Here is a 23,546-nt window from a genome sequence, read left to right on the forward strand (position 1 = left end):
TCACACAGGATCAAAACAAACACAACAGTCTTCCCACTACGTATCCTTCAGTGTAGCATGCTACCCATATAGGAATATATATATATATATATATATATATATATATATATATATATATATATATATATATATATATATATATATAAAAATATATATATATATATATATATAAAAATATATATATATATATATATAAAAAAAAATATATATATATATAATATATAATATATATATGTATATAATATTCTGCTTCAAATGTACATATGTAACTTTATTCCTACTCCTTTTGGAATGTTCAACCCTTCTACCTTGTCAATGAACTCTTCCATATTGAAGCTCAGTTTAGAATGTGGAGAAAGTGATTGTTGAGTTGTGGAGAGCAAGCAACGGAATAACAAGTCTTCTCACCTCGCACCGGCTTCTGTTATTTTCTTCATGCTATAACAATATGATCTTCAGTACACCACATAGAGGTAGTAGTTGCTATATAAATGTTGCAGTACAATTCAATACATAATAGGAACGTGTTTCTTACAATGGGAAAATCATGAGTTGTGTGTAAATCAAGAGGAATCTAACATGACTGCAGAGCTGAGTTTTTTACACTTTGTATACTGTCAATCTGCATGGTCACTGACCTGACAGGCCTTGTGATACCTTGAGGATCTAATCAAAAGGCCTGTTTGTCATTGTCCTCATTTTATCTTAAAATTCAGAGAATAAATTATTTCTTCATCTCTAGTTATATGTTAAAATCATTACAAACTAAAAGAGTGTTTCTGTCATTTTAGCTGAAGGTAGTACATAGTATCTACATATGTGTAAACCCCAATCTAAAATTAATCTTGACAATCTAAAAGTACAAGTATTGCACTTTGCACAACATCTCCAATATGACAGCCCCACACTATCATCCAAGTCAACATCTTTACTTTACCTTAGATCTACTATAAGGAATATGTTACTTACCTGTAATCAACGTTTGCAGCTTGTCTTGTTGGGGATCAAGTGGTGTGCACTACCCTGCCATCAAGTGCTGGGGTTAAAATGTTACAAAATGTTTTGTTCCAGGAATCTAACTTTCAGTTTTGTAAATGACATGTGATTGTGTAGTATGCATCCACCTTAGACAATTGAATTGTTTCTTATTGGAATAAGTGTGCCTCCTTAAGCTTGTCAAGTAAGGTATAAAGTGCTTAATAAAGCCAGCTATCAGCATGTCTACCTTCCATGTATGGTTGGTAGTTGGCTAACGTGAATCTGCAACAAGAAAAGCTTCAAACAGTTTGTTACAGGTAAGTAACATTTCCCTGTTGTTGAGGATCGAATGCTGTGGACCGATTTGAAATCAATGCCCCATTTCCGTAAGACTGATGTGGATGGAAATCAATGTTAGTTGTAGTAAACAATTATTTTGAAACTCTTTGATAGTCTTTTACTCAAGAATGTTAACTGTAAGAAAAAGCAGACACAAAACAGGTAAGGTGAGGCCATACATGATGTGCGCTCCTCAACAGTTCGTCCGCGACTGCCCGAATCTCTCATGTTCTATCACTTCATAACATTCTAAATCAGCCTCCAGATCTTGGAAAGTTCCAGCAACTAATCAATGAGGGAAAACAGGGGAACAGGGAAGTCAAACACTACTATACTATTCATCTCATTTATCCTTCCTTAAGGGAAACAGGAAAGGGAATAACTGTAATATTATTTACAACATTTCTCTTTCCTTTGAGAATTTAACAGTAAATATACTATACAAATGTGTATGAGATATTATTGCTTACAATACACCGGAGGACAGCAGTTTCTTGTTGTTTTGACAGTGACATGTTTAGCCTTTGTCCTGTTGTCATGCTCCATGTATGACACCATTTTATAATGACACAGTTTCTTTTTACAAGTTTTATCCCTACTGGCTCCAAATAAAAACATTACTTATTTCTAGAGTTTGAAGGTTTTTTCACAACAACCCATTGTCCTACCTTCCAAATCTTGTGTACTGCCTCCCACTTTTATCAGATTAGTCTTTTTATTTAACTTGTTGATGTTTCACTTTCTCTTTGTTGACCCAATACGGTTTTCCACAATTAAGCCAAATAGATGTTAATTTGGATGGAGGCTTCCTATTGTTTAGCAAGACAAACAGTAAGATTAGATGTTATGTGATAAGATCATAATTAGATGTTAAGTGATAAGACCATAACATTTCCCTCATGTATTTGTCAACAGACCCCCCCAGTATACTTGAGAGTTGCATAGTTTCTTTCGACACCCTTTAATCCTTTCTACTAAAACATTGGCTTTGGGGCAATGCAAGGGAGTTTTTATGTGGTTTATTAATAATCCTTTGACAAATGCAGACATTTCTTCTATAACAAATCACACCCCCTTGCCAGTACATCCGTGTTAGGAATTAAATAATTACGGGCCAGATGTATCAAATGTTTTTGCATTCGCAAATGGTGCGATTTGCAGAAATCGGCCGTTTGCGAATGCAAAAACGTGATTTGCGATGTATGAAAGGCATTCGCAGGCCAAAAACAAGGAATCGCAAAAAATTCGATTTTTTGCAAAGCGACATGGTTTTGCGTGTCGCAATGTGCGTATCGCATTTTGCGACATGAAATAATGAATCGCTATTTACATATTGCAAATTGCTAGTCCGAATAGCGACTCGCAAATACAGATTCGGTATTTATCGTCACAAATTGCGATATGCACATTGCGACATGTAAAACCATGTCGCAATTCGATGCATCAAAAATTCACAAATTGCGAATTTTCACAGAATGGCCCTTTGCACATGCAAATTACCACGGATTGAAACCAGGTGGTAACCAGGTGCAACCTGTATAAGAATGCCTCAGCCTCTTTTCCACAATGGCTGCACTCTACGTCATGGTGAGGAGAATGAGGATCTTGGCAGGTTTGAGGAGAGGGAGGAGGAGACAGGAGCGCATTTTCAGAGTGCGCATTACCCTTTTTGACAAGACTGAGGAGGAAATATTGTACAGGTTGAGCTCATCCATGATAATTGACCTGATAGCTGAGCTACAACCCATACTGCAGCGCACAACACACAGGACCAATAGCATACCCACCCATGTGCAGTTATTATGCTCCCTGCACCTACTTGCCTCAGGGAGCTATCAAGGGGTCATAGCAGCAGCTGGAAGGGTATCACAGAGTGCCCTCTCTAGATTTTTCAATGCATTTCTAAATGCCATGCTGAGCAGGATACACCAGTACATTAGATTCCCCCACACCCTACAGGAAATACAGCAGACAAAAATCGATTTCTACCAGATAGCACAGTTCCCCCACGTCCTAGGTGCCATAGATAGGACACATGTTGCAATCTGTCCACCATCGGCCACAGTGTATGTGTACCGCAACCGTAAATACCAACATTCAATGAACATACAGGTGATATGCAATGCCTCCTACATCATAACTGATCTCGTGGCCAGGTACCCAGGGAGCACACATGATTCGTACATCTTTCGCAACAGCGGGATTCACACAAGACTGCTAGCTGGGGAATTTGGTGAAGGATATCTACTAGGTAATTTCCCTCTTTACAATGGTGCATTGATGGCAGTGTGACGTCAGATGGCACAGCTACTCATTATACCCTCTGTTCCTTCCAGGAGACAGTGCCTACGGAGTGCGCACCTACATGATGACGCCCTACCTAAATCCTGCAACACCAGCAGAGCCGAGATACAATTCAGCACACAAGGCAACCCGCAATGTTGTGGAGCGCACCTTTGGCCTGCTGAAGAGTCGCTTCGATGCATCCACAAAAGTGGAGGGGCACTACAGTACGGCCCGGACACGACCTGTAGAATAGTGGCCACATGTGCGATCTTGCACAATATAGCTACCACCAGGGGTATACCGGTGGAAATATCGGAGCCAGACTCAGATGAGGATAATGATCCCATACCACCCCTACAGCCAGCAGACAGGACTAGTGCAGCTGAGGGCAGGCAAAGGCGTGCTGACATCACGCACAACCATTTCAGATGTAAGTTATGACAACACATCCTCATTGACATGTATTCCGGTAGTTAGCACCTTTATTACCTTGACTTCAGGTAACATACGTTTCACTAGGACAAAGCAATACAAATGAGTCAGACATGACCCATTAACAGTGTCGCACTATTGTCATCATAGTTTACTGTATTGCTACATGTGAAGGTAGTCCCCTGTGGCCCTCAATGCCACTTTTTACGACCTCGCATTCCACTTGAGTGTGCAGTGGCCTCGCTGGCACCTCTTGTATCAGGCTCACAGGCAGTACTGTGCCTGGCACTGCGACGCCTAGGATCCATCACGGGCACTGCAGGACTGCTGAGGCTACATGACTCCTCAGTATCCCCAACACCCAGTTCACTGGGTGTAGCACTGCGTGTTGTCACCATAGCATCCAGAACGTTGGTTATGTTGCCCAATCCCTGGGCAACATCCCGACTGCTATGTGCTGCCTCCACCTGTGCGGCCACAGCACGCCGTGATATCAGGGCAGTAGATGTAGCAAGACGATTTACTGATCTGCAAAAGCCAATAAATATTCCCATGAATTGCCTTTCGCGCCTGCAGTGGCTAACTTGCTCATGCCTGATCTCAGTAAAGAGTTTCCTAATGGCATTTGTCAGTTCCTTGGTGTTCTCCGCAGCTGTTTGCTGTCCCTCATGCAGCTTGCAGATGTTTGCATTCAGACACTCCAACTGCTTGTGCAGCCCCCCCATATTGGCATTGTGTGACTGCATCTGCCTGTGCATTGCCCTCATGTTTTTGTTTTGCAGGTGCTGCACTTTGAGCATGGACGCTTCAAGGCCACCAAAGAATGATGGGCCCTCACCTCCATCTGTGTGCTGTGTGCCTGCATCGTGAGGCCTCCTGCGGGGAGTTGAGTGAAGCTGGGGCAGGGACTGCTGCCTTCCTGTGGATCTAGCTTCTGGGGGTGGTGTGTGGCCTTCATCCGGCATGTCAACAGAGTACAGGTTCAAATCGTGGAGAGGGAACACCCTTGCCCTGCGTCTGATTGGTGCCATACACAATGACTCGCTAGTGTTGGAGTCGGACAGAGGCTGTGTTTCTACATCCCCCACATTGGCACATTCTGCTGCTGCTGGGTCTGAGCCATCTGCAATGACAATGTGCAGCATGTCATTTATGTACGTATCACCAATTGTGGCACAATGGTAATAAATGTACACTTGCATCGTATCACTATGAACTGGGTGTTTTGTTATTCTGGGTGTCGCTCTACTTAATTGCATTTTATGTGCTATTTTCAGCTCTGGGTTGTGGACAACCACTCCCAAAAGGCATTGTTGTGCCACATGTATGATGTGGAATGGACTACTTATCACAATGGTTTGCACTACTTGCTATTTCCTAAGGGGCATTTGTACATGCACATATGGGGTTACATATCATTTTTGGACTTACCTTTACTGGTGCTGGGTGTGCCGGAAGTGTCAATGTCAGTGACCCCACTGACAGCTTCTGGAAGCAGTGTGAACTCCACCAAGTCTTCCATGGGGTGGAGGGTGTCTGGGTGGATGGTCCACCTCCTGTGCTCCTTGCCTCCTGTAGCCTGCTGGCCACCCTCTCCTTGGCACGGAAATGCAGGTCGTACCACCTCTTGCATATCTCTTCCACTGATCGCTGCGCAACCCCCACTGCGCAGATTTTGGTCTGGATGTCAGCCCAAAGTTTTTGCTTCTCACTCTCTGGTACCTGGAGTGAGCTCCTCCCAAATAGCTGGTCATGCCTCCTGACCACCTCCTCAGTGAGCACCTCCAATTCTTGCTCATTGAATTTCAGCTTCCTCTTCCTCTCTCCCTTCTCCTTCCCATTACCAGCATTGGTCATGTTGATGTTAGGTCCTGGCTGGCTCACAAACTTGGTCCCTGGGGCTGGTCTGTGACTCTCTGACGGCTCCTGTGGGTGTGGTACCTGGAAACAGCATGGGCTGACTCACTTCCTGCTTGTGATGTCATCAGGCTGTGTCAGGTGACCATTTTCGCAATTTGCGATTTTCAAATACCGAATCGCAAATATTTTTGCGACTCAGTATTTGGACCTTGCAAATTACATTAGCGATTTTTAAGAAATCGTTATTTCCGACTCACAAATTTGTTACATAGCATTTTGCAACTCAGAAATAGCGATTTCTTAAAAATCGTTATTTCCAATTCACAAAAGGCTTTTTTCATACATCTGGCCCTACATGTCTTGTAAATGTGTCTGTCAAGAATTCTATCAAAGAGTGTGTGTTAATGCTATTTACAGATTGAATAATGACCTAATGCAAATGAGTCTACCAAAACATTTTAGACATGTTGGGAAGATTGATAGGTCCAATAATATCTAGTTCCAATTTGTCCCAAGATTTGGACAGAACTACTACTGGTGAAAGAGGGGCCCTACATTTAGATTTCAATTTGTCACTAGTGCTACAAGCATAGCAATCCCTTAAATTTCTTTCAACTATGAGGTCTATGTATGGAAATGAGTTTTCAGCTCTGATCTTACTTTTAGTGATGCTCCAGTCCATATGGCCTTCATGGGTTAGGTCAGAGATACCTTCACGCATGCCCTCTGGTGGAAATAGTTTGTCTGATCTGCATATGAAGTTTCCTATTATGGAAAGCTCATTCCTCACATTTCAGAATGAATGGATTTCATTAGGTAGTTCATTACACTTTTATTGCGACCCATTTAATATCATGTTTTTGACACTGTATAATTTTTTTTCTTTTTCCATGCATTGTTTCCATTCATCCTTGTCTATGGCTGGAACTGAAATCGCTAGCACAGTTTCTTCCAACAAGTCCTCTTCCACAAGATTATTCTCCACAGACAAATGAGATAGGCAGTCAGATATGTGGCTCTTTGCTCCTGGAACATATTCTACTTGACAGTTGTATCCCTATAAACCTAAGACCCAGTTAGAAATCCTAGGAGTGGTATTTGCAATGCTCTTAGCTGAAAATACAGACACCAAGCGTTAGAAATTGGGTTTCTGGTTGGCAGAAGTATGCACTCTGTCCAAGCAGGAACCATAATCCTAGTTAGGGTAAGTCCCAAACACACCCTCTGGTAGTTTGGCACTGAGCAGTCAGGCTTACCTTAAGAGATAATGTGTTAAGTATTTCTGCAACACTTCAAAGAGTAAAACAGTGAAAACACAATACAAAAAAGATACCACACCTGGTTAGAAAAATAGATCTTAATGTATTAAATAAAACAAGACCAAAACAACAAAAGTCCAATAAATAGAATTCAAGGTGTGAATTTTTAAAGAATAAACTGTGAAATAGCGCTTAGGAACAAAAAGCGGCAAGCTGGGATGCCTGGTTGTACCCGACTGGGACTAAGTCAAAAGTTCAGCCAACCGTGATGGAGCGTGGGCCGGCTAAAGAGAACCAGTGAGGTCCGCTGAACAAAAGTACCTTAATCCTGGTTGCATCGAGATTGAAGACAAGGGGGCAGGTTGAAATGATGCTTTATAATCCCCACAGTGAAGGCAATGCATGGATCCTTCCCACACAGTGTTGAAGATGCATTGATTTTCTCCACACAGCTGTAGCAATGCGTTGTGTCTGAGATGCAGCGATTCTGAAGGTGATGCTCCAAGGTCAATCCGCGCTGAGGAGGTGATACATCAACTCTGATCCACACAATGGGGCTAATGCACGGTTCCAATCCACACAACTGGGGCGATGCACCAGTTCTGATCTGTGCAGCGCCAGCGATGCATCGGTTCTGACTAAAGCAGCCCTTTGTACCCACATCCAAGGGCCCAGGACTGTATTGGCACCACTTGGCAGGGCAAGACTCTCAGTTGGCAGAGCCCAAGTGCTGTAGCAAGTGAGCTGGAAATCTTTTGTGTCCCTGAGATGTCAGAAAACAGGAGGCAAGCCAGCAAGCCCGTGGAGTCACTTTGGTTCTGGGTTAGAGAGTTGCAGGTCCAGTCCTTCCCACTACCAGGCAAGGAGGGCAGCAGGCAGCAGATCAGCACAGTACAGCAGGAGTCCAGCAGAGTCCAGGAGAGTAAAAGTTGTTTCACCAGCACTGGTAAGTTGTTTCAGCAGTCCTGGTAGAGTATCCACAGGTCCAGAGGTGTGCTGAGGTGGTGGTGTCTGAGGTCCAGTACTTACACTCAATTGTGCCTTTGAAGTGGGGGGATTTCAGAGAGGCCTTTGAAGTGCACAGAGTCCCTGCCTTTGCTGCCCTGGCTCCAGACTCACTACAGGTGGGTATGCAGACCTTTCTGTGAATACACAGCCCATCCAGTTGTAAGTGTCAGCTACTCCCACCCATCCTGGCCAGCCCGGCCCATCAGGCTGTGGATGGTCCATCAGTCATGCCTAAGCTCCCTTTGTGTGTGGCTGTCTGGAGGGAATTTATAGGAGCCCAACTGTCACCTACGCCAGACATGTAGTTAGGGACAGGCAGAAGGCACCAGATGGTTACAGTAAGAAAATGCCAACTTTGTAATGTGATATTTCCAGAATTACAATTTAAAATCTGACTTCATCATAAGTTGTAATTTTAAATTGTGATTTTAGAGACACCAAACTTGGGTGTCCCTTCTCTTACCAATTGGAAATTACCATTAAAAAATGTAATAAGGTAATCTCAATGTTATCCTATGGGAGAGATGGGTCTTGCAGTAGTAAAAACAAATGTAAGAGTTTTTCACTGCTAGGACATGTAAACCTTAAAAGTACAGGTCCTCCTTTTTTAATACACTGTACCCAGATCGTGGGCTGTCTAGGGCCTTCCTGAGGGGTGAGATATGCATTAGAAAGGAAGATTTGGGCATGCAGAGAGTGTTAACTTTTCAGGCTGACATGGCAGTTTAAAACTGCACTCAGGCTCTGAAATGGCAGGCCTAAGACATGTTTGAAGGACTACTGAAGTGGGTGACACAATTAGTGCTTCAGGCCCACCAGTAGAATTTAACTTAAAGGCCATTGGCACAGGTAGTGCGCTTTAGTAGTGACATGTACGTAAACTAAATTGCCAATTTTACAATGTGTAAAGCAGAGGGCACATGTGCTTTAGCACTGGTTAGCAGTGGTGAAGTACCCAGAGTCCTAAAGCCAGCAAAAACAATGTCAGCAAAACAGGAGTTCTGGACTCAAAGAATCAGCTGAAAGTTCACGAAGTATGCCAAGTCTAAAGCAAGGGTTTATGGTCTGTGCTTACAGTTAAAGGTAAACCTCATAAACAAAACTTAAAGTCACCAATTGCCCTGTAACAAGCCAACAAATCTTTCTTGACTACAGAGCAATGGCACTCTGCTTCTTTAAGTGCTCTTTATGCAATGCCACAATGTTGTCTTTCTCATTAGAAATTTGGGATAAAGTGGCACGTAGGCCTTTGTTGCTAGCGGCAATAGTGGGATTGGTTTTGAAGTTGATATAAAAATTTCATAGATTTAGGGCATTTATGATTGCTTACTTGATCTTTGGAAACAGTTCTTGAAGTTTTGGATCCCATTCAAAGGGAACCTCTTTTTTAAGAAGAGACTTTAGGGAATGAACGAGATCCACAAAACGTTTGACATATTTTGACATAAATTCTGCTAAACTCAAGATTTACCTCCATTTTTGTTTATTTGTGGGAGACTAAGGTAATTTGACAACATCAACCAAATTGTACTTGGGTTTTATTCTCTCCATTCATACAATATCAGGGTAGGGAATAAACCCCAAATATTCTACAGATGTAACCCCAATCTTACATTTGTACATGTTTATTGTCAGACTTGCATTTTTAAGATTAAATAAGACTTCTCTTAAGATTTTCTGTGTTCACTCTCAGAAGCCTTGTACATTAAAATACCATCTTGGAAACATAGGCAATTCACTACACTTTGTAGAATTTGATTAATGATCCTCTGGAAGACTGCTGCAGTGGATGCTTATCTGAAAGGCATGTGGCAAAACCTGTAAGCTCCAACAGGAGTTATGAAGGATGTTAATAGTTTGGATTCAAATGTAGTGCAATTTGGTAATAAGCAGAAGTAAGGTTAAGAACCACAAACACCTTAGCATCATATATGAGACCCAACATTTCATTTATCTTAGGCAAGGGATGTCTGTCTACCCTTATGCAAGCATTTAAGTCTCTCATCTACACAAAGATGTATTTTCTTGGCCCCATCCTTGGCAGCTATCACTATTGGGGTTAACCATTTTGATTGTTCAATGTTTGACTCCTTGTGACTCTAGTATATTTAATTAATTGATTAAAGGTTCTTGCCACATCAGGGGAACAGTGCAAGATTATTGTACCAGATTGAAAGCCCCAAATGTGAAGTTGATCTTGTGCATAAAATCCTACTTATTAAACACATCTTGTAATTCTTCACACATTTCCATCCCTGTCATTGACCTGTTCACTTATAATACCTGTTCATCACCATTGGGGTCAAGTTTGATTCCTAGATCTTTTTGACGTTTCCAACATTGGACATTATAACCTTGCCTAGATAAATATACCTTCCTCACTGTGGTTCTCCTTTTGGATGTTACATGCATTTTTAACATGCCAACCAGAAGTATGGGATCTCTATTGTAGCACCCAGATTTTCTGTTAGGTTCCTCTAGCCTATATTTATTGCCCAGCAAATTTCCCCTCAAATGTTGTTATGTCTATTAAGGTATAAGGAGAACAGGAATCTGCATATACCTTCAAAACTATCCCATCAAAACGTATCTCACAAGTGGGATAGCTCAAGTCCTTACTTGTCTCCTTCATCTACACAGAATATAAATTGTCATTCTTCTAGTTCATCTATTTTGGTCAAATGGATGTTTCGTGATTCCAAATTCTTGCAATCTTTGGCAAAATGGCCCTTCTAGTTACATTTTTCACAGGTTACATTAAGTGCAAGACAATTTGGGTTGTTGGCCATGTGATTGGTGGTACTGTATTGGAAACACTCACAAGTCCCTAATTTGACAGTTTATTTCAGAACGTCCCCACCCTCTCTGTTATATCCCCATCTTTTATTTTAAAAATCTCTTCATTGGAATTCTTACTCTTGTCAATCTTAGTGATTTGGTCTAACTTATGTGATTCTCTCATTTCTTTAATGCATATTGCTGTGTTTTCAATGCTTTTGGCAATTTATTGCTTCATGCAAATCACGGTTCTTTGCCAACAACGTTTCTTGTATTTTAGTGTCATTAGTGCACTTTATGAGTTGGTCTCTAATGAGTGTGTCTGGTAAATTCCCAAATTCACATGTAGAAGACAAGCCCTTTAGAACAGCTATGTAATGAATTACTTTCTAATTTTTTCCCCCGAGTTTTTAAAAATATTTTTTTCCTCTGCAGTACAGTGTTAATCTTATCACTAAATTGTTCTTTTAATTTCATTACTGTGGCTTGGTATATGCTTACCTGCCCTTCCCCTTCTCTTTCTTCATTAAGATACACAGAATCACATATGTTTTCTAATATGTACTCCAAAGTTATGCAATAGGATATGTTGTTTATGTAAAGTAAGAAATCTGTTACCACTAATAGCTATCAGATATGGCTCGAACATATTCACCCATTGTTTCCATGGTAGAATTTGTTGACCTATTTATACTTCATTAAGGAAGGGAGGTGGGTGAGACATGCTTGAAGCAGCCACGAGGTAGGTTCAATAACTTTACAATTACCTAAAATAATATGTGCTCCTTGGCATGGAATACGAGTGAACTGCTACAATTTGATTCAAATGTACACTGCTGCACTAGAAGAAGGTGAATAACACTTTTCCATTAAACCTTACTGAAATTAAAAAGACTTGCCAGTAGTAGGTATTACAATAAAGATGACTCACTATAATGTATTGTATAGAATGAAATACTCTATAACAATTCGACTTGGAATATTCATGTCTAGAACATACAACAGTACAGAGAAGAATAGTATGTAAACACATTCAGTCACTATTAGTGAAATTTAAACGTGAACAAATTCTACCATGGAAACAATGGGTGAAAATGTTTGAGGTTTATTCATATTTGATGTGCCTCCAATTCCACTGTACAACAGTTAGCCCTAAACAGCCCTTATCTCTCACATTCTATCACTACATAAAATTCTAAGTCAGTCTCCAGATCTTGGGATTTTCCAACAACTAATCAACAAGGGAAAACAGAGGAACAGGGAAGGAAAACAAACTATACTATTTACAACATTAATACTGAAAAGTTTTGTAGATATATGCCCATGTCTTGAAAATATCTATAATTTGCTGGGGAAAATCAGGGTGGCCATTTAGGTACATATTGAATGAGCATGCCGAATGTCCAAGTTGTCTGTCTGGGTGTGCAAATGTTTGAATGCATTACACAATCCATATGGCTAGAAAAAGGTTTCACCTAGTTGAGTGGGTGCAAACAAGACAAGTAACTGTTTCGTCTTACATATAAATGCCTGGTCTTTCTGTACATTTCATTTAACATCTAGTCTGATAGAGACTTCTAGTTGCAAATTCCTTACTGTAGAATTTCCCCTAGGCATTGGTCTGGATCCGGAGATTTTTCTCGAGCAGTACCCCAGTGCTCCATCATGTGGCGTCAGTCAGCTTCGGGTCTGTCTCAGCGTCCCCTAGCTCGATGACTGGCTGTTGAAGGTGTGCCAAATATGACATCACAGGATCTATATAGGTGCCATCCCAGGGCACTGACATCAGTTCTTTTACTTCCGCACCAGCCAGCACAGATATGAAAATCTACACCTCAGTCACTTTTTGATTGGTCTTTTTTCAATGTTTTGTTGAGGATTTTTGAGTGTTAACACATCAGTCTGTGATGGATCTGCACGTAGTGTGCTTGTGATGTCTGGAGCATGTCCACGACCCAAAGTCGTGCTCCAAGTCCTAGGCCACAAATCCAAATGTTTTGAGGGAGGGGTCCCTAAAGCTCATGGAGGCCCGGCGCTTGGCTCTGCATCGTTCCCAATCTTGGTTGAGAGGAAGGTCTCGAGAACGGTGGAAGATCCCACATTTTTCATCATCCCACTCCACTGTCGGCCAGTGCAACATGGGGAAAAGAGCATTGTCATTCCAGGTCTCTGTCCCCGGAGTCTGCGTATGGGTTGACTCCGCACCTCCCCGAGTTTCCAGGAGCCAGAGCAACCCCTGCCCAACTCTGTGAGTTTTCTGGGGCCATGCACCTCATATTTGGGGGTCAGCCTGACTCCACCTGAGCACCTTTGGGCCCTTAGGAGTCAGCAGGTCCCCCTTGGGTTTCACACTGGTGGTTTCACCCATGTATCTGTTAGTCATACCACCTCAAACTTACCTGATGACGCTTCTGATTTTGACGCTCCTGATGCCGCCTGTGCCCCCGAGTGGCATCAAACCCATCCTCATTGCCAACTCTGAGTTGGACTGACTTCATGCAACACCCATTACGACTTCGACAGGGACCTTTCACCTTAGGTCTAATCCTGACCCTTATTTTCTTGGGTTGGTTATGGTGAGGATTGGGAGGGGTCACTGGACCCTTTGGAATAATAGCTGGAAGATCCCGTGGCCTGGCAGGTGGACCTAGGTGAAGCCAGTGGTCTGAACACTTCTCTTGACACTGGCAGCATTTCCTCTACCTTGGCAACAGAGGTGGGAGCGTCCTATTCAATAGTGATGAGAAGAGCGGTCACTGTCCTGGGCCTCGAGCTGCCATCAGTGGCAGTCAGGACTAACCTCCTAACAGAGGTGCTTCAGCCTCAGGCTTCCACTTCTGAAAGCCCTTTTCCCTTTAATGAAGCCCTCACTGATGTTCTGCCGGTGACCTGGTCCACACCCAACATAGGAGCTCCTGTGAACATGACTATCGCCCTCCACCATAGATCCACTCCAAATGACCCAGGGTTCCTAACACAACACTCGACCTCTGAGTGCATGGTTATCCAAGACTCGACGACCCAGTGCATATTCCCTTCTACACCCCCAAATAGGGAATCCTAGAGGCTGGATAAGCTTTGGAAGAATATGTTTTCTTCCTCCAGCCAGGCATTGCAGTCCAAGAACACTGCATGCCGTTTAGGCCATTTCCCCCATACTTTATGGGACATGGTTGCACAAGTACTGCCACAGGTCCAGGAGGAGGTCTGGGCCATTCTCTCCGAAGCTGTTGCTGACTGGAGAGATGCACTGAAGTTCACAATATAATGTGGGCTGGATACAACTGACTCATTAGGCAGATCCGTTGCATTGAAGGTGGCCTTGAGGCACCTTGTCTGGTTCAGGGCATCTGGCTTTTTGGGGGATGTCCAATCCACCCTTCTGGAGATGCCCTTTGATTATACCTGTCTCTTTGGAGACAAAGCAGACTCAGTGCTTGAGGACTTTAAGGAGTCCCAAGCTATGCCCAGGTACCTAGGCTTCGCAGCTGCCTCTCGCCCCCTGGCCCCCTCAGCCTGCTTTTCCCTCCAGCCACTGTGCCGCACATGCTGTCCATCCTCTGCATGGTTGAAGGCATGGGATCCAATGTCCCTGTGGATCAGAGAGCTAGCGATCTAGCCAGTCCACCGCTTTGTCTACAGCAACCTCCAAACATTCCTAGTCTGATGATTCCCCACCAGGGACCAGTCGGAGGCAGGATCTGCCATCACCTTCCCCACTGATGGTCCATCACATCAGACAGGTGGGTTTTGCAAATAGTAGAAGGGGCTACACCCTCTCCTTCAAGGCTTTTCCTCCCTTAATGCCACCATCCTATGATTGGATGATGGAGGATCACCTGGCTCTTCGCAGCGAGGAGGTTACAGCTCTCTTGGCGAAGGGAGCCACAGAGAGGGTTCATGTGCCAGAATTAGGTTGTGGTTGCTATTCCCATACTTTCTGGTGCCCAAAAAGGACACGGGCCTCCTCCCTATCCTAGATCTTAGGACCCTCAATTTCTTCCTCAAGAACAAGAAGTTCAAAATTCTCACTCTTCCTCAGGTTCTATCTGCTCTGGACGCAGGAGACTGGATGGTAGCATTGGACTTGTAGGTTGCCTACTTCCATATTGCAGTCCTGCCTGCCCACAGACTTTACTTGTGGTTTTCTGTAGGCCACAAGCATTTTCGGTTCACTGTGCCCCCCTTTGGCCTTGCCAGTGCCCTCGGGTGTTCACCAAGGTGATGGCGGTGGTGAAAGCTCATTTGTGCAGGTCAGGGTTTTCAGTCTTCCCCTACCTCAATGACTGGCTGTTAAAGGAGGGCTTGCCTCAGGCTGTTGTCTCCCACCTCCAGACTTCGGCAGACCTCCTGCATTTGCTGGGGTTCACTATAAACGTACTGAAGTCACCTGACTTCCTCTCAGACGTTTCCTTTTATCAGAGCTGTTCTGGACACAGTCGAGTTTTGGGCTTTCCACCTGAGCGGGAGTCCAGGATATTCAGGCTATGATATGATGTTTCAGCCTCTATCCTGTATTCTGGTGAGAATGACTCATGGCCTCCTGCATCCTGCTGGTGGCATGTGAGATGGTATATGCAGGCTCTGTAGGGGGACTGCACAAGATCTGCAGTGCTGGCTCTTGAACCCCGATTGAGTCAGAGGCAGATCCCTGACCCTTCCCTAACCAGATCTGACAGTAGTGACAGATGTGTCACTCCTGGGATGCGGCAGGCACATGAGAGAGGCAGAGATCAGAGGTGTCTGGCCTCCAGCAGAGTCTTGGGTCCACATCATTCTTTTGGAGTGCAGGGTGATCAGACAGGCATTGAAAGCATTCCTTCTCTCTCGCAAAGTAGTGCAGATATTCATGGACAACACCACCACCATGTGGTACTGCAACAAGCAGGGCAGGTAGAGGTCATGAACCCTTTGTCACAAGGCTTTGCACCTCTGAACATGACTAGAACATCAGGGCATTTCCCTGGTGGTTCAACATGCCAGAGTGGAAAAACTCAGCCAAAACGCCTGGTTGATCACAAATGGTATCTCCATCCAAAGGTGGCGCAAGGTCCCTATCAGCAGTAGGGGGAAGGCCTTGGTTAGTCAAGAATGACCGGGTGGGACACGGAGAGTCTGGCATCCCAAGCTATTAAGCCAGGCATCCCTCCACCAAAATGGTATACTCCTGCCGATGGAACAAGTTTGTGCCATGGTGCACAGACAAGTTTGTTGACTCTTTCTCTGCCCCTTTTTCCGGGGTTCCCCTGTTTATAATTTCTTCAGCCTAGCAGGGCTCTGCTTTGGGCACCCTCAAAGGTTATTTATCTGCTATCTCTGCATTTCTGAGATTACCTGACCAACCATCTTTGTTTAAGTCCTAAAAGGTCTTACACATATGTTTCCTCCATCACCATTCATCATGGCCCAATGAGATTTAAATTTGGTTCTCACCTTCTTAATGTGCACTCCTTTTGAGCCCCTCCATAATTGTCCTCTCAAGCTTCTGGAGTTAAACACAGCCTTCCTTATGGCCATTACATCTGCCTGCAGGGTGAGTGATCTGCAGGCATTGTCACCTAAGCCACCCTACCTTTCCATCTATCCTGACAAAGTTGTGCTTCGCACCAGAGTTTTTATTTTGCCAAAAGTGGTCATGACCTTTCATGCAGACCAGTCCATCACCTTGCCTACTTTTTACGCACCACCTCTTCCTTCTAAGGAAGAGGAAAGGCTCTACCGCTAGACCTAAAAAGAGCATTGCTGCATTCTACTTTGATGATCGTACCTAAGAGATATGGGTGAATGATCAACTCTTTGTTGAATATGTTAGAGCAAAGAAAGATTGGCCAGTGCTGAAAAGAACCATCTCTAAATGGGTAATTCTCGGTATTAAAATGAGCTATGCATTGGCTAAAAAGCAACTCTTGGAGGTTTTATGTGCTCACTCTACCAGAGCAACAGCTACAACCACTGCATTAACATGCGGTGTTCCAGTCCTGGGCATCTGTCAGGAAGCATTGTGGGCATTCTTGGACACATTCACCAAACATTACAGCCTGGACAGTCAGGCCAGAGGAGACGGGTACTTTGCCCATTCAGTCCTGCAGGACTTCCTAGTATGATCTTGGTTTGCAGACCCTCCTCCAGGGATGGTATTGCATGGGTATCTATTCTAAGATAAGGAATCCTCAACTAGAAGTCTCTATCAGATGAACAAGTTACTTACCTTCATTAATGCCTTATCTGGTAGAAACATATTCTAGTTGCAGAATCGTTACCGACCCACCCATCCTCTCCACTCTGTGAACTGATTTCTGGTGACAGGGAGAGGAACTTCTCTTTCACGGCCCTAGTTTTGACGCACCAGTGGTCAGTGTTCTTCATGGCTCTGCGCTTCTGGCGTGGAAAGTCGTGAAAAGAAACTGATGTCAACGCACCGGGGTAGCACCTATATAGGTCCCATGAAGTCATATCTGGTGCACACAATGCTGCTGACGGATGCAGAGGCAACCAGCACCACCTGACGGCGCACAGGGGTAGTGCTCAAGAAAAATCTCCAGATCCAGACTAATGACAAGGAAAATCTTCACCTAGAATATGTCTCTACCAGATAAGGTGTTACCGAAGGTACCTTGTTCGTTAGTATCGTACACTTTCCACCCTGCTTGACGCAGTTTGAAAGATGTTGAAAGTTCAATGGTTTGATTGAGGTGAATAGGTGACACCACATTATGAAGGAATTGAATATGTGTGCATAGGGCTGCTTTGTCTTAATGACCCTTAATGAATGATTATTGAAGTTCGCTACCTCACTGTCTATGAGCCATGAAGTGATTACTATCTAAAATGTAACTTTCCATGTTACCACCCAAAGTGCGTATGAACGTAGTGGTTTGAAAGGCAGATCCATAGGTCTTGTTAGAGTAATGTGGCGATCCCAAATTGGCTTATGGGGTTCTCCAGGTAAAATAAAGCTGCTTTATTCTTTAAGGAAGACTTTAAAGACAGAGATTTTACAAATGTATATAATTTGGCTGTTTGGCAACTATGAAGTGATTGCTGATAAGTGCTCTCCAGTACAGGTGTAGGAGAGGCCAGGGATATTACACTCAGCTGCATCTGTATTAATCGGCAAACCGATGAGTCTTCCTAGGCAGGAAGGATGGGAGTGGCTCACATTTCACTTGAATAGGTAGTGTCCTGTCCCCACAGAAAGAGCTGATTTACCCCCCCTATAGCTAGACTGACAGACAGAACTCGGTTGAAAGGGATCCTTGTGCACTTCAGAGAGTTCCTTTGAAGTCATCCCCTACATCAAAGGCACTTTTGGGTACAAGTACCGAGGCTCCGATCCCTCTAAAATCAGACAGTACTGGACCTGGGAAGAACTCTGCTGGAGTAAAGACTGCTGTGTTTTAAGGATTGCCACTTTGCCTCGAATGACTGTTCTGAGGAACTGCTTCTCTGCTTTACTGAGCTGCCCTGCATCCTGCTGAACTCTGCCCTCCTGATGGCACAGACTGAACCCATCTAACACATCTTACTAGACCCAAGGGGGACTCCAAGGGCTTGCTGTCTTGCCCCCTGCTCTCCTGCAGTCTCAAGGACATCTAAGACTGCCTGCAACTCTCCTGGCGCTGCTGAACTCTCCCATCTGTGAGTCCTACCTTTGCCTGACGTGCCCCCTTTAGCTCTGGGTCTCAGAAGTGGGTTCTGCAGCTGTTTTCTGCAAAAACAGACGCATCGTCACCACTGCGGCGGTCAGAGCTATTGTATTGCCCTTTGACGCTAACGTAGAGGCTGTTCGATGACAGCGGATTCACAGCCTGCATGGCCTGACGATGACACTCTGCATGGCTCAATTGCAAGGCTCGACAACGACACATCTAGCCAACCGCGCAATTTGGAACCAACGTGTTACGCCCTTGACCTCAACGCTTTGCTCCATTTAAGGTACTTTTCAGCAGACCTGCGTGGGCTCTGTAGCCAGCCTACCCACCATTGTAGTTGGACTGAAATTTGGACTTGCACCGGTCCCTCGCGACCTCAAGTAACCTTTCGACCGCTAGTGACTTCTTAGCTCTATTTTAAGTTTAATCTTTAAAAATGAACATCTCAGCTTCTACTGATTGCATTATTATTGTTTTGGTTTACTCAGATAAATAGTCTCTATTTTTCTAAGCATGTGTGAAGTCTTTTAGTGATGTTTACATTGTGTTATTGTGGTCACAGGTTAATTTAAAGTGTGTATCTGACTTACCCTAATTAGACTTGTGGTCCCTACTTGAATAGGGTGCATACCTCTGCCAACTAGAGCCCCAACCCTCATTTATAAGAACTGACACATTGTTGCATTGCGGCAGTGATGCATCAAAAATACTTGTGCTGCGGCAAGAAAGCTTACAGTGCCATGGATGTGTTGTATTTACAATACAAAGCACTATGGTGTAGGGTCCCAGGATGCAACAGAAATACTGACACATCTGAGGGAAGCATGCTGCAATGGATCCATTCAAAAAGTGACACATTACAGAAGTTGGTGTCAGAACTGACGCAACTTCAGCAACGCGTCAAAAATCTGAGGCAATGTGTAATTTCAAGACGCAAGAAGTCTAATGTGTGAAGGCCAATGTAAAAAGACTGTAAAATGATGGAATATCACCTTCTACACTTTTACTTTGGTTCTGGATGTGAAAGGTAATGTATGCAGTATGTCTGTGTGTCACATTACAATGGATATAGTCTGTATATGTGGAGACCTGAGTATGTGTGACATAGTGAGTGACAGTGTAATGTAAGTGAAGACAAGTATATGTTGAAATGTGAAATGGCAATACATGTATTACCTACCTTATGTGGGTACTTACCTGTTGTCCTTTGGAATATGCAGGCCTGGAATTGGGGACCCCTTCCTTCATGGAGAAGTGACAATCCTGGCCTGTCCCTTACAAAAAGGTACACAATGTCATATAGCCATGCTGCAGTATGGAATCATAGGTGCCATGGTCCCAGGTTGGTCAAGGGGTCCAACAACATGATTTTTACATGCGTAAACCTACAATAACAAGTGGGGATGTGAAAAATAGACATCTTCCTGGGTGTGAATTGACTTCAAATGGTCTGATTCCTATTTTAAAGCCACTGTCAGTCCCTACGCCTGGGTTTTGGAGGCATAGAAATTCTGACACATTGCAGGCTATGCATGTTGTATCTTGAAGTAGCATCAAACAATGAAAAACTCGGGAGTATCACTGCATGCGTTGAAAGTAACTTTTTCTGATTGAATGGCCACTCTGCGTACATTAAAATCCGAGTGACGCAGTCGTATCCCGTGCAGGTTTTTTTGATGCAGGGCCAGAAAAACTGAGACATCTAGCCAAATGCTTTGTGTTGTAAATATGGAGCTAACAGAGCACCGCTGCTGCCTCAAAAAAATGACACAACAGTGGAGCAAGCTCATTCTAAATAAGTCCTTCAGTTTCTAACATTTAGATTACCTGGAAGGCAAGTATGAAATCTTCTGGATTAAGTGGCATTGATTTGATGTCTTTTGCAGTCATACCAGGGTATGGCATGCTGCAGCAGCTTGTGGTGTTTTTCGGTACCATCTGATTGCTGTTGCTGCATATAAAAATCTATTTTTTTCAGTCACAAAACAACTTTGAAGACTGAGTGCCTAACCTTAGCTCTGAACCTAATGTTGAAAAAAATAATAATCTGAGGTGGAGTCTGCATGCTGATGCATTACGTGTTTTGGCTATGAGATCTCTTCATTCTCAATACCAAAACTTAATTTTTGAAGCAAACAACAATCTCCCGGACCCAACTGCAAGTGGCAGAATGGTGCAGATCTTTGATCTACAGCAACACATTGTGTAAAAAAGAGATGCAACATAACATACACATATAATGTGAATCTTACACTACAGTTCACTACTTGACAGCACCTGTGGTGTGTGTATTGTCCAGTAATATTATGTGCACAGGCAACATTAACATATTTGCAAATAGAAATACATTCTGGACCTGTAAATATGGAGCAAACAGAGCACCTGAGACAGAACACCTGAAAACATGAGGGCAGTTCTCTTGACAATCAGGTATCAGGATATCAGATGTATATGATATACAGAGTTATTAATTTGGTCTTTGAAAGATTTTTATGAGAACAAGTTTCTTTGATCAAAAAAGACTATTCAATTAGTAGACTTCAAATCTTAATGAATATATCATGCATATTATTTAATTTCAGCTTCATTACGTACAAAAATAGTCTTAGAAAAAGGTTACATTTTTGCCACCTGAGTGGTAGAGGATGCAGCAAAGAGGGAATTCAAAGAGAGTCCTGCTAGGCCTTCCCAGGGATGAAACATGACTTGGCTGGTTCTCAAGTACATAATGCAAACTGTTCCAATGTTGGATTAAAGGTGAAGTTTGGGTGGCAGTTCATCTTGTTTATATGGAATACAGTCGAAGTACTGGGAGAATAATTGTAAACTCTGAAATGCAGCAGAAAGATGTGCAGAGAAGTGGTGGCCTGACAAGAAGTATTGCCCACAGCTATAGCACATAACACATCAGAGTGAATGCTTCAGCTAAAGTTTCTTACCTTCTCCAAACAGTATTCAAAACATTAAATCAGTTTTATCTACTTATTTTTATTTAGAAAATATCCCTAAAGGGACATATCAAATTGAAATTTTAATAAATGTTTCAGATCAATCATTACAAGTCATCATTGTTTTGATAAAACAAGTACAAAAATTATAACACTTTGTATCGAACAGTAGAGTCAGTACAGATACACCTAAAATACCAGTAATGGGTTTTAGAACATGCATTTTAATGATTTGATAAGTAAACACAAAAACACATAAATTGTCCTAGGTGATATTCCTTCATTATGAATTTATCGAGGTTTGCAGGGCAGAAAGTAATCAATTATTCAATGTTTGCACATTAAAGTGCCATTTCAAAATATACAACAGATTGGTTTGAGACCATTTTTACCTGGGGGTAATTCTCACAATAATGTTTACATATGACACTGAAAAATAACCACAAATATCACAGGAATATTATTAACATTCCATTTACTCTTTAATATGACAAGCACAAATGTGATTGAAAATAATCTAAACATGATTTCAATACATGGTAATAAGCAACAATACACACCATCCCCTATGTTAAGGTTCTTTAACAGATAAACATTTTGCATATCAAAGGAAAATATCACATTTTCGTGCAGTGCTGTTAGAAATTGATCAAATGGATATCATGTATAAATAAAAAGTACAACAGAAATATGTTAGTTTCTTCAAATTGCTCTTCACATCAGTACACTGTGGCCTTTTAGGCATGTCCTGTCGCATAACTTCATATGAGCAAATTGGGCAATTTACTATAACAATTTTATCAACAGAAATAAAAATGGAATAGCTATAAACAAAATTGATTGGTCTTTAAAACAAACTGTACAAAGAATTTTACATTGTTAGGTAGTAAACATTCCTTTCACAGAAAATATTACCTTAAAGATTGTTGTAATTAATACCTTTGTCTTTTTTTAAATTGTGAAGGAAATATTATAATTTGGACCTTCTCCTATTTTTAAAGAACTAGCTTTTGCACAGCGCTTAGCAAGTTTTGTGTAAATAATATTTAATACAAGAAGAACTAACCAAATACACTTGTTTTTACAATGGTTGGTTCTGAAGTTATTGCCGTTATTTGGAGCCCACAAGCCATTACAGAAAATAATCCAATTGACACTAACCATTAGTCAAACTGTTAAAGCAACTGATTTTACATTTCACGTTACCAGATATTGGTAATAAAATATATTCTCACACTGAAACAATTCTAGTAATTGGCAAAATAAAACAAGAGAATGGATGTGATCAAGACATTTTGGCTATTACAGTTCCATTATGGTGACTGTTTAACAAACTACTGATGTGTACTGAATCTTAATTAAATGCTTTCAGAATCCATGTGCATGTAATTTTGCTGGTATCTCCTTTACTAATAAATCATTCATCAAAACCCAAAGGCTTTTGCAATGGAGTGTTCATCTATACTATATTCCATATGCAATGTCACATTGAAGTTGTTTAAATGCAACTGGATACCCACAAAGTAACACCAGCACTGTGTCCATGAATGCCAGACACTTGCTCAGATGCTTTATGTCATTTAGATTTGTGATTAGGTTATTTCAGTTTATGTCTTATCTCTGAATGAAGCTGCCACATGTGTGGTTACTAACCAGCCTTATTAATGTAATTATTGGTGAACTGGTATGCAATATCTGTGATTAGAGTGAAGCAACATACATAATTAGTAAAGAATACTTGAAAAACCAACCTTAACAGGCAGCAAGAATCCTAATAACTGGGGGGCTGAAAGAGTCAGATTAGTTGTATAGGTAAGTTGCGAGCCAAGAGGCTTTTGAGTAAACATTTACAAAAATGTGCCACATGCTAAACCTGCTTCATATATAGACTGACATATGCTTGAGCCTTGAAATCCAACAGAATGAGATGATTGGGTGCACTACCTTCCAAAGAAGGGTAAAATATGTACCCACAAAGTGACTCACTTGTTCAGTTCTCTTGATAG

Source organism: Pleurodeles waltl, chromosome 4_2 (assembly GCF_031143425.1).
Source record: "Pleurodeles waltl isolate 20211129_DDA chromosome 4_2, aPleWal1.hap1.20221129, whole genome shotgun sequence".
NCBI classification, from domain to species: Eukaryota; Metazoa; Chordata; class Amphibia; order Caudata; family Salamandridae; genus Pleurodeles; species Pleurodeles waltl.